The 16,646-nt window shown below is 47.5% G+C and overlaps 1 protein-coding gene across 3 annotated transcripts in view; it reads left to right on the top strand.

Moving 5' to 3' along the window:
- Nucleotides 1-7,544: 7,544 nt before the first annotated feature.
- The window catches only part of SMAD7 (SMAD family member 7), a 37,115-nt gene continuing 28,013 nt past the window's right edge, over nucleotides 7,545-16,646 (top strand). The window contains exons 1-2 of one of the 3 annotated variants that reach the window (XM_088054550.1): nucleotides 7,545-7,616; nucleotides 15,938-16,042. The gene's annotated coding sequence lies outside the window, so the exon portion shown is untranslated. Of the gene's footprint in view, nucleotides 7,617-15,937; nucleotides 16,043-16,345; nucleotides 16,374-16,524; nucleotides 16,596-16,646 lie in introns of those variants that run through there. The other 2 variants (XM_088054551.1, XM_005528072.3) reach the window with 2 other exon arrangements.

The following is a 16,646-nucleotide window of genomic DNA, read 5'->3' as shown; positions in this document are numbered from 1 at the left end:
TCTGGACTACAAAAAGTATTTATTTATTTTTCTGAAGTGTGAGAAGTTGGGACACTGGGTAGTCCTTTGCCAGACAAAATGGATTCCAGAATCCAAAACATTTTAGTGTGGGACACCAGAAGCCAGTCAAGTGTTGTATGTGATAATTTGAGTTCCAGACTGCTTAGGGTGGAAAGAGACCTTGATATCATCACTGCTATGGGACAGGATACTTTTCTCTAGAGCAGGTTGCTCCAAGCCGTGTTTCTGCTCAGTCAAAGATATTGTATCATTTGAGTATTTTGCAACACTTTAACTCTGTTTTTCTGCCTATTTTTTTTGTCTCTGGGATGGGAAGGCTGCACCATGGCCTTGAGACAAAACAGTGCAGCCCCTGGAGCCCGAGAGGAATAGCTGCAAGTGCTTACACAAGAAGGGCTCATCAGGTAGCTCTGAATGAAAAACATGCCAAAATCATGTACTGGGGCTCAGTACAAACAAATCTCGGAATAAAGATAAGCCAGCCTAACCATATGGAAATATATGTCATATGATAGTACATGCAACTTGGGTTTTGCTCTTAAATCCTTCTGTCCCAAAAAAAGAAAATGAAGTTAACTCTAAACATGTTTCTTCTTCTACTAAAAACATCTGAATTGGAAAGTCCTTGAGCAAGCTGTTCTTTTTCTATTTCCAAATCTTAAAGCAAGTAGAACCATCAATGCCCCCCAAAAGTTAACAATTGAATTCTGCCAAGGAGATGCAAGGAGACAGGTCACCCTTCAATACTAGGTATTTATTTTCTTGTATTAAGTGTTCCTAGTAGAAGAGCGAAAGAAAATAGCTCAATTTTTGCCTTTCAAAATGTCACTTCTAAGAATCATCTTTTCAGTTCCAGGAAAGATCAATCACATTATTGCTGGCAGTAAGTAGCACTCCCACAAGCTGTTAAATTCTTTACCTGCAGACGAGTGGCTCTTGAATAGCTAAAAAACCCTGTTTCCTGCCTTTCGAAGATATGAAAGAGACTCAAAAGGATTATGAAATCACTGTAGCAGATAACCTTCAGACAGCAGCATCTTCAAAAGGCAAGGATAAACAACAAAATTCATCCAACATCTAACTGTCTAATGTCAATAAGTTCCAACTGGAGAAGAATGGCCTTCAGCAAAGCCAGGGTCTACAAGGAATATTCTTGGTGGGTATAAGGAAAGGAAATATCATGACTGGCAGCAATAGTATATACATTAACATATGTCTTTAATAGCACATGAGACTTCCAAGGAAAGGAACCACAATTAAAACAATTTTAAAAATTAACAAATGTACCAGCATGATATAGAAGTGTGTTTCTCAATTTAAAATAAAAATATCCTACAGTCCAGACTGGGAGTTTGGGGCCAAAAACTCCTGGGGTCACCCTGTCCAGAAGAGACAAGCTCACTTGCAAGGAGATGCAGAAAGGGTCTGTTTGTTGTGCACATCCTACAATCACCTATGACCACCTGAAAATATTTTTGTTTGGTTACTCTTTCATTAAAGTCCTTAAGTCCAAGTCCTGTGCATGAGGTATGCCCTGGGACTGAAATTGGGCTGCCCCTCTTTCTTCCCTGGTCTTTCTCCCCAGGATCTCTCCCCGTTGTTGCTCACTGCCCTCACAGCTGGCCCATGATTATCCATCTTGCAGCAAATGAGGGAAACAATGTGTTTGTGCTATTGCATAGACCAAACCCAAATGTCCAGGCACCAGACACTTCTATCTTTAAAGGTGTTCTAGCCACAACAAAAGTTTAAGCTTTAAAGCTTTCTCTGATATCAGTAAAAACTGACAATGCTCTACCTCCCATGGGAGGAAACCTTGTTTCCAGGCATATTGAAAGTACTTCAGGTTATTTTGATGTCTCTTTTAAAATTATCCCACTGGACACTTGCTTTGACTGGGTATACTAGGTTTGCACAGCATTCCACAAAATACGAGACTACAGCACTAGGTAACTCAGTCCTCTGCTTCTGGCTTCATCTCACCCATTACATTCTGAAAATTCACAAGTAAACAGTAATTGGTAATTGGTGCTATTTATGATCTATCAGTGCTACCACCCTGACATTCCTGGAGGATTTCTTCCTCCTCAAGAGGCAGCAGTACCTGCTCCATGGATGGCTCAGTATCCAGGTGGGTGGGCATGGCAACAGAGGGCCATGGACCAACACCCTGGAAGTGAAAAGGAGATGGCCAGACTCGAGGTTTTACTGGCAGGGCTAATGAGTGTCAGAAAAAATATCCTCCCAGCAGTGTGGGCTTTGATTTCCAACAGACAGACAGATGCTCCTACACTTCTAGCTCACTCCACTTGGGAGAGGGGTTTGAACTACAGAGAAGGAAGAGTTTAGAAGTCAGAACCTGATGTATTTCCTGAGCAAGGAGTGTCTGGGTGCCATGGTACAATTCTGCTGCTAACTCCTCTGAGCATAGGCAACACCAATTTCAGCCCTAACCAGTCTCAACTGGAAAGCTAAATCTGCTGAAAAGGTTTTAATTAAGAGCTATTCACCTGGAGCCAGACTTGCTAAGTGTTTGCCCCTATGACCAAACCAAAAAAAGGGCAGATCAGGCCACTCAGGAGCCACTCAGGACAGTAAAATACATGATGGCAAACAAGTAAACTTTCATTTGTCTTTTGATCACAGTCCAGATGCTTATCTGCTCTGTGTCATCAACATCACTCCATGACCAGCTCTGGACGAGTGAAGATGAGCAAAGGACAGCCTGTGCTTGAGTTCCCAGAGGATGAACCATGCACCAGCAGGTTACAGCAAGCCAAAAATTTGAGATTAACATTCTGATGGCTCATATTTTGTCCGTCATCACTGACAGAGGACTTGTAGAAAGATGTCTCACCTGCAGTGACAAATGAACTCATGCTGTGAAGCTAACAGTTTTCCTTGAATTGCTCTCATTATTCTGCGCCTTAGACTGCCAACACAGTATGTACATCTTCTTTTGAGCCAAACCTACCAGAATGACTGGATTTTATATTATATCACAAAGTGGCAGAATGAGATAATGATACGTGTCCCCTTTACATGCCATTTTCCACAGGGCCCAGAAGGGATCATCATACTTTATTTTATGATCAACGGGTCATTCATCTATATCTGCTTTGAAGCCACAATAGACATTTTGCCAATCACTAATAGAAACTAAATAAACACAGCCAAACAGAGTCATCTATCTGTGTGGTGAGTAATTGTGAGGGGTTCCTCTTTAAATAGATGCCTAAGTAAATATAGAAATATCATTTTACAAATGCTGGCTCAAGAAGAGGTGTTGGGGAACTACAAAGAAGGGTCATCTCACTTAGGTATGTACACAGAGAAGTACAAACGTAGTCCTAATACCATTATCAAGCACATACCGAAAAAATATAATTTGGTTTTTATTGCCCCCTGTGTGCATTCTTCAGTCTACCGTACTCATGATGGAAAAGTGCCTTTCTATTTCCAAATCCTCGTCCACAAAAATGACCTTTTTATTGAAAGTTTTCGTTCTAGTGGGCAGCAGTTTATTTCCCAAGGAGGTTGTTGGGGGACTATTTCATATATAAGAGTTTGTGTGAGGGTTATAACGCATGTGATGATGGGTTATAATGCAGATGTATGATCTTTCTAGACCCTCTCTCTGCCTCTCCCCCTGTCTGTGTTTATTAATGACCCTGTAGCTCTGAGCCCAAAGCACTGGGTGTTCTGGCTGACGCAAGTTGTTTTGCTCTCAAGGGCAATCCTCCCTCTTGTGTCCTTGGGGCACAGTATTCGCCCTCAGGTGTCAGGCTGTGCCGTGGGTCCAGAGGTGTAGGTTTCTCGGTGCCATATGGAGCTCCCTGCTACCTGCAGCACAGCAATCTAAATATTAAGGATGCGTTGGTTTGGAAAGTTCAGCTCTCGGTGAGCAATACTCAGTTAACTGCAGGAAGAGGGAAGTAGAAATCGGGAAGAGGAAGCAATGGGGATTCATAAAGGGTTTCAAATGCTTCTGTAATCGTCTGCAGATCAGACAGGGGCTGGTGACTCCCACTGATACCTGCCAGCACATAGCCACGATGCCTCACCCGGCCACCTGAGTGGGACTGAAAGATTTATCTCCAGACAAATGATGGAGATGGTGGTAGAGAGGGAACAGGCAGACATGAAAGTCAGTGGGGCACAGGAAATTGCTTCCAGGCAGGAAACTTTGGCTCCCAAATCTGTAGGAAGAAGGAAAGAGTTCTCCTAGCCTTACTGATGTTTGAGCATTGACTGTCATTGTATTTCTGCTGTTCTTCACCTCCCCTCCACAGCTCAGTCCGTTCAACCTCGACAACTCACAGCCTCCCCTCTTCCTATCAATAAAACCCTTGAACTAGAAAGGAAGAAAAACACAGACATTTTGCAATACCTCTGCAAAAAATGAGGTTCCAGGAGACAAAGAGTCAGGATTCCTGGGACTTGCACCCACAGAGAGGGAGATGGCAATAGGACACAGGTGTTTGCAAGAGGACATCCTGATTTCTTCAGCTGCCAGGGGCTCAGAGCTTGGAAGGATCACATGCTGAAATAGCACATCATTCTTTGTGTTCTGTCAAATGGGGACAGACATTTTTTAGTGTAATGCCTGCTTTGTCTGCCTGCAGACACTCAGTGGCAGCTGTGGCTAGAAATATGGGCTTGGCACAGACCAGACTGTGGGCAGGAGAGGAGGGGGGGATTGTGCCCCTGTGCTCAGGTGAGACCCCACCTGCAGAGCTGCCCCAGCCCTGGGCAACAACAGCACAAGGACGTGGAGCTGCTGGAGCCAGCCCAGAGGAGGCCACGCAGCTGCTGCCAGGGCTGGAGCCCCTCTGCTCTGGAGCCAGCCTGGGAGAGCTGGGGCTGCTCCCCTGCACAAGAGAAGGCTCCAGGGAGAGCTGAGAGCCCCTGGCAGGGCCTAAAGGGGCTCCAGGAGAGCTGCCCAGGGACTGGGGACAAGGCCTGCAGGGACAGCACACAGGCAATGGCTTCCCAGTGCCAGAGGGCAGGCCCAGCTGGGATATTGGGAAGGAATTGCTGGCTGGGAGGGTGGGCAGGCCCTGGCACAGGGTGCCCAGAGCAGCTGGGGCTGCCCCTGGACCCCTGGCAGTGTTCAAGGACTGGTTGGATGGGGCTTGGAGCAACCTGGGATGATGGAAGATGTCCCAACCCACAGTAGGGGGTGGAATGTGATAATTTTCAAGGTCCGTGGCAGGGGGTGGAATGGGATGATCTTCAAGGTCCTTTCCAACCAAAACCATTCCCCATGAAGACAGCTGGTCCCAGCTGGGCAGTGGCACCATCTCCCCTGTGCAGCTGCAGACCTCCCAGGATAGACTCATTTGTTGGGTCCCAAAGCAGCAATCCCCAAAACAAACCTGTCTGAGCTGCAGGCCACCCCTCACCCGTGCCTTACCCCGTGTCCACCTGGACCACCCAGCTCCCTGGGCATCTCCTGGGTGATGCTCCCACATGGGGCTGTCACCCACACTGCAATGGGTGTCCAGGAGAAAGAATTACACTCTGAAGGGGTTTTTCTCCTCTCAGAGACCCTCAGGAAATACTAAAAAATATTAGACCAGAAATCTAGCTTTCTTCTGTCAAAATACATGCGAGGTGAATGCCATCCAATGCATGGTCCAGCCAGGCAAGTGCCACTAGTGAAATAAATGTTTTCAAACAGTGATTGAGGCATTGAGTTTTTCCTACCCAGCCTGGTGAGCAGAGATGAAGTGCCTTGGCAGATGATGGAACAGAAATCCACACTGCCCTCAGGGGCGCGTATAATGGCATGGGATTTCTGTACATTACAGCATTCCTTTAACACCATGTCATCTAATGACAGACTTTCTTCTCTTCTTCAGGGGGTAGGGAGATAGAAATTAGGTTTGTTATATGGCTTCCTCCCTCTGAGCTGTTTCTCAGTTTAGTTTTCAGATAGACCATGGATTATGTGTTAACTGTGAATAAAAAAATTAGTTCTGCCTTGTAGTGGTAGGTGCCCTTTGGAGTCTGGAAGGGGAGTAACTGCACCTGCTCTGCCCTGTAGCAATAACACAGAGAGGTAATAACCTGTTAGTAAGCACAGTGATAGCTGGGTAAACTGAGGAATGGGGTTGGCTCAGGGGACAGAGTGGGCACAGGATGTGACAGCGTGGAGGTGGCAGCAGGTGGGGCTGCCAAGGGTGAAGGGTGGCAGGAAGAGGAGAAAGAGGAGGACCATGAGGAAGAAGCAGCAGGGAATCCCCAGCCCCAGGTATCCAAAGGAGGCTGAGACTGGCATGGTCTGAGCAGGGCAGCACCACAGTCTGAGGAGTTTTTTTGTGTTCTGCAATGTCCCCTGTGCTGGCACTGCTGAGGCACCTCCAGTGCTGGGACAGCTCTGGGCCCCTCAGCACAGGAGAGACACCGAGGGGCTGGAGCGTGTCCAGGGCAGGGAAGGGAGCTGGGGAAGGGGCTGGAGCCCCAGGAGGGGCTGAGGGAGCTGGGAAAGGGGCTCAGCCTGGAGCAAAGGAGGCTCAGGGGGCCCTTGTGGCTCTGCACAAGTCCCTGGCAGGAGGGGACAGCCGGGGGGGTCGGGCTGTGCTGCCAGGGAACAGGGACAGGAGGAGAGGGAACGGCCTCAGCCTGGGCCAGGGGAGCTTAGGTTGGACATGAAGAAAAATTTCTCCATGGAAAGGGCTGTCCAGCCCTGGCACAGCTGCTCAGGGTGGTGGAAGAGTCCTCACCCCTGGAAGGATTTAAAAGCTGTGTGGATGTGGCACTTGGGGACAGGGGATAGAGTTGGCCTGGGCAGTGTTGGGGAAACAGTTGGACTCAGTGATCTTGGGGGACAATTACAACCTAAACAATTCTCTGATTTTATACATATTACCACATATTTCCTGTTGTTCAACTGCAAGATGCTCCTGAACTATGGCATGGCTCACATCCTTTATCCCAGGGCTGCATCCCAGCCAGTGCTGTGTAGGAGCCCTGATGGGGACAGAGGCTGTGAGCTGCAGCAGGACCCTGTAGGCAGGGAGGCAGCACTTAAAATAGTTCAGGTGTACAGAAAATGAATCCTTCCTTCTGGGACTCTGAGTAGTTTTGTGGTCTTGGTAAGTCAAAGCAATTAAGAGAGTTTTCTGGTTTTATTTAATCTAATTTACCACATTTTTCTGTAATGAACATGTTGCAGAATAGTTTAACTAGTCCGGACTAAAAGCACTTTCAGAACAGTACCAATTTACCTTACCTGCTGTTCTGTGGACTGATGTGAGACAGAGGGAGATGATGCACTGAGACTCAACTTAGGTCTCCCCAGAGGGATCAGGACAGCATGTCATCATGTTTCTAGCTGTGACCCAAGAAGCTGAGACGTTGCAGTCTGTCCTTTTTATCATAGGAAGTGTCCAAGGTCAGGTTGGATGGGGCTTGGAGAAACCTGATCTAGTGGAAGGTGTCCCTGCCCATGGCAGGGGGTGGGACTGGATGGGCTTTAAAATCCCTTCCAGCCCAGACCATCCCAGGATCCTGTGATCTTCCCATCGGACCGAGTGCTGGTGGAGAAGCCCTGAGAGCTCTGAACTCCCACTGACAGACACTCTTTGGAGGTGAGACTACTCTTTGTAGGAGTCAGTACAATCTTGAGAAACCTGAGCTGCTGACTTCCTAGCACATCAGCACGAACAGAGAGAGTAACAATACTAATAATAAATAATAATAATAGTAATAATAATACTTAGCACATAAGAACAATAGCTGTGGGGCTGTGAATGGGGTGGTTCTTTCAAAGCACTGTTTATGGTGCCTGTGATATCAGAAAGTCTGTCAGGAGGTCTGCTGCTCAGATTTCTTAAGGGCTTTAGGAGGTGGTAATTGTCTCACTTTTGCTTTAATCACCGTGTTAATTATGGTTTTAAACAATGGCTATAAAGTCATCCTTTAATTCTTTGTGAAGTGCTCTTCCCTGTCTCTGTGATTTGGGAGGCAGGTGAGTACTGGAAAGCACTGGGATGAGGTCACAATTAAGTACCCTCACTAGGACCAGCAAACAAATGAAAACCTTTTTAATTTTGCTGATTGTAATTGATACACTTCAATATCTAAAGTCTTTCTCTGAACTTGAAGGCACAGTTAGTGTAGGATCCATTACTATGATCTTTTCCTCTATGCTGTAAATCAATTTCCTTCTCTGTTCCATATGTGCTGTTGAGTGGTTTGACTTTGTGGCGTTAAATTATGCCAGAAAACCCCCCAAAAATCATAAAATGAAAAAAAAAAAAAAAAAGATGTCTCCAATACACCTTGGATATTTCAGACCTAAAGTTACTTTTATGTCTTTGAAAAAAACCTCAGGTATTAACAGGTATGGGAGATGGTGAGCCATGTTCTGCAATCTCTAGAAGAGCCACGGCTGTCTCAGTCAGCACAGCTGTTTTTACCTCCTCACAGAATATGTAATTTTTTCTCTTAAATGAAGAGAACAAGTCTGGGCCTCCTTTGGATTAATCATTGCTATCAGATGGCGTGCCTTCTTCCCTCCAGATAAAATGAATGTGCAGGTTTGGGTAATGTGCTTTTGAAAATCCAATCTTTAAATTACACTTTACTTCTAATACTTATTTTTTTCCTTCACTTTATGCAATTTGGATTGTGAAATCAGGGAAGTCAGTTCCTGTCCAATCCTATATTTCTTGTTTACCTGAAACTCCCTTACTTGAAGTTGAAAGAAATTTTCTCATCCTGAAGGTAGTGACTATCAGGGAGAGTTTCAGTTTTATTTTAGTGCTAGCTACTCTCCCATTCTCAAGCAATTTCCATCACTTGGAAATTTCAGAGAAAAAAATCAATTCCCAGCAGGTTGCTTTTCCTGGAACAAAGCCATGTGCAAGACTGTCATGAAAGCATTTCTGTTGGGTTTAATGTTTGGAAAAAGTTATTAAAGAATCCCAACCCTACATTTAGACAAATGAGGACTTTTCAATTATCTGTTTTAATACACTGGCTCTACTAATTCATAAATTATCGGGTATGAGGAGCTATTCCTACTGTCTAGACTACCCACCTGAGTAACTCGGGGCAGAAAGACTCCCTGCACCCGTACAGGTTTAAACCAGCTGGAGCTCATCTGCTGAATACCACCAAAACCTCATTTCACAATTATTATTGACAAAATATCCACCACAACCAGTGGTTAATTACTCCACCTGGATCATTACTGTTGAAAAACGATGCTTCACTTCTCAGTTGTGCCCTACTAGCACAGCATCTACCTTTCCTTTTTTTCACCCATGCAGGTATTTCGTGACTAAGTCATTGCAGATAAAAAGACATTACTTGCCTCAGCTGTCCTGATTTTGAAGCATCTTTTAATTATTTGTATGAATCTTCCCCCTTCTCTCTCACACACCTCAAAAAGGCATATCACATATAAGTCCAAGATATTGTAATCTTGACCTATAATGCTCCCAGAGAACTGGAATATAAAGAAGCATCTAACAATTTTGTTATTTTTAAGTGAGTATTTGTATTGGATTTGAGGATGAGAAATCCAGACTGTGTTCCTTGCAGCAGACTTGCGCAGTGCAGCAGCGATACTCCACATGGAAAAGGTCAGGGCTTCATAAAGTCCTTGATTGCAGATGTCTGATAGTTGGATTATTTTTTTATGTCAAGCTGTAGGTCAGAAAGAGGAACACTGATACTGAACAACTCACCATAAACATGAGAATTTTCTTTTTACAACAGGCCGATCCCTGTCTCTGACTGGACAAAAATTTCCATTAGTGTCACAGGGAGTTTTGCTTGGTAAAGTCTGTGAAAAACATAGGCTGTTATATTGCCATCTGTGAGGACATGACTAATGTTTGAGGGAGAGAAATCAGCTCCACAGTGCATCTGGCCAGGCCACTGCAATAAATACAGAGAGACACATAAATGATGGTAAGGTTACGACCTATCCCATTAAAAAGGAAGGAACTCCAAAATTACACCCCTACCTGCCAGCAATAGGAAGTACAGAAGCTGGAGTTTTTCCTCTTGCCTTGCTTGCTACTCTCCCATCCCTTTTACAACTATTTCCTTCTGCCAAAAAGGGTTTGGGGTGGTTTTGTTTGATTTTAGTGAGGGAGTTGTGGTCTCCTCCCGCTGGTAAACTGATCTGCAGGTCAGTGGCACCTCAGTCTCCTTTTCTGGGTAAGAGGAAGGGCACATCCCTGCCTTGTGGCTGCACCTGAGTAGCCCATCTCTCAGCAGCTGATAAAGTCCCCTAAAGCCAGAATTCAGGGACTGGCTTGATAACATTGGGACTAAAATGCTGCTTTTAAGTGATGAACACCCCACCCTTCCCCAGTGCTCCTGGGCATTGGTGTTGCAATGTTGTATATGCCAGAGTCCAGGAGGCAGTGGATCCTCTCTTGGGATACACCCTGAGGTCCTAGAATCGAGGAAGCACAGAGTAGTTTGGGTTGGGAGGGATCTTAAAGATTTCCAGTCTCCCTGCCATGGGTAGGTCTGCAGGTAAATGTGGCTGAAACCAGAAAGTCTTGGTCTCCTCTGAGGTGTCAGGAGGAGGAATCACAGGGTAACAAAAACCCCTACTTCTCATGTCAGCCCCAGCTCTTTCCATACAGCCCATTGTCTGATCCAGATATCCCCATAGGTAACTACAAATAAAACATTGCTGTTCATGCAAATGTACTTACTTGAAATAAAGAGGATTTGGATTTACACTACTGAGATTGAAACACTGAAAGAGGGATACCAGCTATACACTCCACATGTGCTTATCTTTGAAGTGCTCTAGCAGAGCCACTTTGCTGTTACAGAAAGAAAAAATTCACTTTTTGAGAGCTTACACACCAAACCCAATCTGAAAACTTGTATTACTAATTTGGACATCTGAAACACAGAAGTACAGGTAATACAATACAAATGAAGAGTTACAACTAAAGTGGTGCATTAACATTGCATATTTTTTATTAACATTGGGTCAGACTTTGCTAGATCCTAAGGAGCTAGGTGCAGGTAAATGCCAAAGGCACTGAGATCTCTGGGTTGGACTGCTGGAGGAAGAAGCCAGCCTTTTTCTCAGCATAGCATGTCCCAGTGAAAGGGATTTTCAAGCTTTCCTTTATCTGTAAAATCAAATATTGCAGCTGTCTCCATTCCTCCCCATTACATCTTCCCTCCAACAGTCCTGTGTCTCCTCTGCCTGGGCTGTGGCTCCCAAATTACACCGTGTTCTCCTGCCCAGCTCCACCATCATCCCTTCCCAGACTGTCTGACCTAAATCCCTCTCACCTCCTGGTCGTAAATCCCACTGGTGACATTTGTCAGGAGCTGGGCTGACCCTTGGCCCCACTGGTGACACAGCACTGCTGCCATGGGTTATTTGAGGGGCAGAGCTGTGGCAGCTCTGTGGACACTGAGTATATCAGTGAGTGACCACCAGAGAGGGCACGGAGGGCAGGCACTGCTCCTGTGGCCCACCTTGGCTTGTCGTGGCCATGGGACACCAGATCCTTTTTGCCAGCAGCACTTTCCCTCTGACAGCATCCTATGCTCACTCTTCCTTTTCCTGCAGCACACTGGGTCCTGATCCCTGCACCATCTACATTCCTCTTTGATGGATGCAGTTACACCAGCATCTTACATTGCAAACAGCAAATTGTCCTACTAAAATTAGGGAGACATATAGTTTTAATATGTATCTATATATATAATTTCCTTTATGTTGGTGCAAGGGAGACTGCACTGTGTTTAACCCCCTTCTAGCTACCAAACCTAAACACTACAACATCTGTGTGGTCAGCTGGTAAAGCTAACAAAATTTCAGCCAGCAAAGCACATAGTCAGAGTCAGGCATGTGTGAGTGCCCTGATGAATCAAAATATTTCCATCTTGGAATGAGCCCCCCAGGAACAGCACTGGTGCCTCTCACAGCTACTGGTGGACATTTGATTTGGATGGTCCAGCCACCAGGGCTCAAGAGAGGAATGGTTTTCCCCATGGCTGGGGAACAAAGGCAAGGATACATCTCATCTCATCGTGCTTTTTTCTTATTTTTCCCACAAAATGGTGTGGGCTGGAAGGGACATTAAAATTCACCTCATTCTAACCCTTTCTTTCATGGACAGGAACACCTTCCAGTGTGCCAGGCTGCTCCAAGCCCTGTCCAGCCTGGCCTTGGACACTGCAGGGATCCAGGGGCAGCCCCAGCTGCTCTGGGCACCCTGTGCCAGGGCCTGCCCACCCTCCCAGCCAGCAATTCCTTCCCAATATCCCAGCTGGGCCTGCCCTCTGGCACTGGGAAGCCATTGCCTGGGTGCTGTCCCTGCAGGCCTTGTCCCCAGTCCCTGGGCAGCTCTCCTGGAGCCCCTTTAGGCCCTGCCAGGGGCTCTCAGCTCTCCCTGGAGCCTTCTCTTGTGCAGGGGAGCAGCCCCAGCTCTCCCAGGCTGGCTCCAGAGCAGAGGGGCTCCAGCCCTGGCAGCAGCTGCGTGGCCTCCTCTGGGCTGGCTCCAGCAGGCCCATGTCCCTCTGCTGTTGGACCCCAGAGGCGGGAGCAGTGACTTTCCCCTTGTACCCACTTTTACTGAATCCTTTTCTGACAGACCAGCCTTGGAATCGCTGCCAGCAACCAGGAGCACCAGCTCTGAAATGGTGATTTTAGCCCGCAGCACTGTGTGACAGGAGTGAGCATGAGATCCTTGTCTCCCTTCACCTCTCACCACACAGGGAGGTTGCCTGAAGAATGCTTTTCTTTGCAGACCCTAGGTCTCATAGCTTGAATCTGCTCACTTGACATGAGCTACTGGAGTGGAAGGAGACTGGCTACAGCCAAAACGGCTTCATAACCCAGACTTTGAACATTGCTTGAGAGCTCTGCTCTCAAAATAATGCATAAAAATAGAAGCAGGGCCACAAGCTTAGCAATTCCTAATGTGCACAAAAGGATGGGAGAGTGCCAGGAGCCAGCCTGCGCTGCCTCTGCCCTGCCTTCAGCCTGGCTTGTTCTCTCCTACCTCCCCTGTCTGGCTTTTCACTGCTGTGAAAAGGAGAGACATACCCCCAAAAGAGCAAAGTGTGTTTGTTATTGACCCTCGCCTGGAAAGTGTATGAAGAGGGATCAGCTCTGTTTGTTTGTGCCCGGTAATGATGTCAGGAAAAGGTTTTTTTTTTTTCCAAGTCTGGTTTTATCCCCTTTGTTGGAAGTGCCTTTGGTGAGTCTCACACCCTGGTGCTGTTAGCAAAACAATTAGGTTAACAGTGCCTTGGCTCCAACTGTCTGTCAAAGGCTGAATTGCAATGCAAATTAACTCGGCTTTAGCTCTTCAAAGCCAGCTGGGTTCAGGAAAGGTCCCCAGAAACCCCCGTGAGAATGGAGGTCTGGGGCTGGGGAGGGTGGGTTCGGAGGGATTTTACATCCAGGACCGAAAGTGTTTGGCAGGAGGGATGCAATACGTTGTGCAAACACAATATCCAAATGCAATACATTGTATAAATCCTTTCAACACTCAAAAGAGAGGCAGGGAGAGACTTTTCAGCAGGGCCAGAAGTGACAGGACAAGGGGTGATGGTTTTAAACTAAATTAGGGGAGATTCAGACTTTGTAGAAGGAGAGAATTGCTGGCTGGGAGGGTGGGCAGGCCCTGGCACAGGGTGCCCAGAGCAGCTGGGGCTGCCCCTGGATCCCTGCAGTGTCCAAGGCCAGGCTGGACAGGGCTGGAGAAACCTGGTCAGGTGGAAGGTGTCCCAGACCTGACAGACGAGGTGGAACGAAATGAGCTTTAAGGTCCCTTCCAGTCTAAACAATTCTTGAATTCTATGACTCAAACATATTTTATTTCTCCTCAGGGATTAATAGTGCCCTTCATGCATTTCAGGACAGGCTTCTGGCTCAGGGTGACATTCAAGCAGTACATCCAGAGCAGGGCAGGCTGTGGGTATCACCCTGCTTTCCAAGCATCCCCTCAGCCCAGGTCCCGTTCCCATCCTTATCAGCTTCATTATGCTTATTTCTGTATTTTCCATATGGGCATATACATATGGACTGTTTAAACAAGCTTGCAGGGTTAATTGGAAAGCACTGCTTTATCAGTTATTTAATATTTAGCATTTCTGGGGCAATTTTCACCTGCAGAGATCACAAAACCAGGCAAGTGCTGATGGCCCAGCTGTACCTATGGGAAACCAGAGGTGCGAAAGACCAGGTCCCTACTCACAGGGAAATGCAGGTGCCCAAGGTCACCTGGAGAACCTATGGCAGGGCCAAAAAATTATATTAACTCCTGGATCCCATTCCTGTCCTCCACTTCTTCACAGCATACACCACACCGTGCTTTTTTGTCACTGCCTTCATGACAAAAAAGTAATCGTGGCTGTCAGTGCTGAGGCAAGTGGAGCTACCAAGGGGAAAATAAAAAAAAAAAGGAGAACTTAATCTCATTTACAACAGCCTGGCATGCTTTGAAAAATTAAGAAGTATAATGTATGGATTAATGGACATGTACAGCATGTCTTTCACCAGCAAACAGTGGAATGAGAAGGAACTCTTCCCCCCCACCCCCATTTACCAAATACATCACAGGGGAAAGAGATTGAGGTTCTCTGATGAAGTGAGGCTGTAGGACAAGATGTTGAGCTAAAAATATGACCCAAATTCCATTTTTCAGGGTGCAGAAGGCATAATTTTAAAAGCAGTGGTACTTTTTTGCATGTGCAAAACCAAGTGCTGATGCTGTTCTGATTTGGTCCCTGCTATCACTTGAAGACTGTAGAGCTGTGCCCTAGCCTTCCCTCCTGACTTTAATTATTTGGAGGTGAAGCAAGGTGTCTATTGCCTTCTTCAGACTCTGGCTTTGTAATGAGGATTCCTAAATTATGCTTTCTGATGCCAGCAAGTAACATTCTTCCCTTCTCCAGTGTTTTTCCAACTACTTATCTGGATTTTGAGCAGATTTTGTACCTGGCTAGGTACAGTCTGGTGAACATTTAATAAGCTTGCCCCCAAATGTAGCCACTTCCTGACTAATTTAGATCCAGATTCTGCAAATGCCAGGCCTGTTTGTAGCATCCCTGACCTGCCCATGTGAATATATGCACAACTTGGCACTTAAATTATCCCTGCCCTCCTGCCTACCCCAAATTCAGGGATCCAGGCCACGCACCCCTGGGTTACCCTGCCTGCACGGGATGTTAGTTTTATGCGTGCTCTATCAGGTGTCACGTTTAGTTGGGCCGTGTTCATTTTGGATTTGGCTTTGGCTTTGGATTCGAACTGGACTTGCTTATAGCAGCCATGATTTAAGAGTCCTGGCTCCTACTTCCGACACGATAACTGCCTCAGAGAGTGACCTTAAAGCAACTCATCCGCCCGCAGTTATTCTGTGAAAAAGGAGCTGCTCCTCCGTGGGAGTGCGTGCAGGACGGGGACCCCTGGGGAGTTCTGCTGCCCTGCCAAGCCTGGCGCTAGGAAGTCTGGCCGGACTTCCCAGCTCGGCCGAAGAGCGCACCAAGGCTGGACGAGAGCGCAGCCTCTTGGTGGCTCAGTTTTCCTCACCCTCTGCAGGTCCAGAATTGGGATGGGGGAATCTGCGGAGCGCGCAGGGTGCCAGGGGTTGTTACCGCTAGTAGTACCCGTAAGGAGAGTACCGAAGTGCAACATGCCCGTCATTTCTGCTTCGTGTTTGGAATCGGACTGTACCGAGCCTCCACGGAGTATTTTCCTGTCCTTTGGTGACAGGTGCTGTAAAAGCACAAATTATTATTTATTACTATTTATTATTATTTATTATTATTATTATGAATATTTATTATTGTTATTATTGTTGTTGTTACTGCTTTTTGTGATGTGCCCTTGTTCGATACCCATTGCCATATAAATTTTTAAAATTTTTACGCTGATTTGGTTTTAATATTCCAATATTTGCAGCGAGCACCGGCACACCCCAGCCCCGGGAGCTCCCCACCCTGTGCCCCGCGGGGTGCGGGGGTGGGGACACCCCAAGTCTCCCCGCACCCCCCAACCCAGGAGCAGGTAAGAAGGGACGCATCGGGAGGGGGGCGCGGCAGTGGGGGGGTTGGGGAGGGGACACGCGGACCCACAACCTCCCCGCAACCCGAGCCGCCTCTTGCGCAAGGCGGTTGGAGATAAATATAATATATAGATATATTTATTTATTTTTTTTCCCCCGGAGCGACACGGTGTCTAGACGCCCACGTGACGGGGCCGGGGCCGGGCCGGGCCGAGCCGCTGCGCACTGCGAAGCCGCCGCCGCCGCCGGTGCGGGGGGGCCGGGGGAGGGCGCAGGCACCGCGCCGGCTCCGCTCCCGCCGCTCCCCCCGCACGCACCCGGGGGAAGGCGGAGGTGCGGGGAGGGCGGCTGGCTGCGGAGAGCGGAGGGGGGGTGGGGGGGGGGAGGGGGAGGAAAAAAAAAAAAAAAGCCCACGAAAGGAGGAGGAGAAGTAGGAGGAGGAGGAGGAGGGGAAGGAAGGCAGGAAGGAGGAGTGAAGAGCAAAAAAAAGGCACCGCGGCAGAGGCGCCGGCAGCAGGGAGAGGGTCGGCGGCGGGCGGGCACCCCCGCACCCATGTAAGCTCCGCCGGGAGCGGCGGGCCCGGCTCGGCCCGGCGCGGCTGCTGG

This window comes from Pseudopodoces humilis, chromosome 4 (genome assembly GCF_049639895.1).
Source record: "Pseudopodoces humilis isolate 2021_Gansu_Grassland_sample_001 chromosome 4, ASM4963989v1, whole genome shotgun sequence".
Classification (NCBI taxonomy): domain Eukaryota; kingdom Metazoa; phylum Chordata; class Aves; order Passeriformes; family Paridae; genus Pseudopodoces; species Pseudopodoces humilis.
The sequence above is the reverse complement of the archived record's forward strand: the minus strand, read 5'-3'. Positions and strand labels throughout refer to the sequence as shown.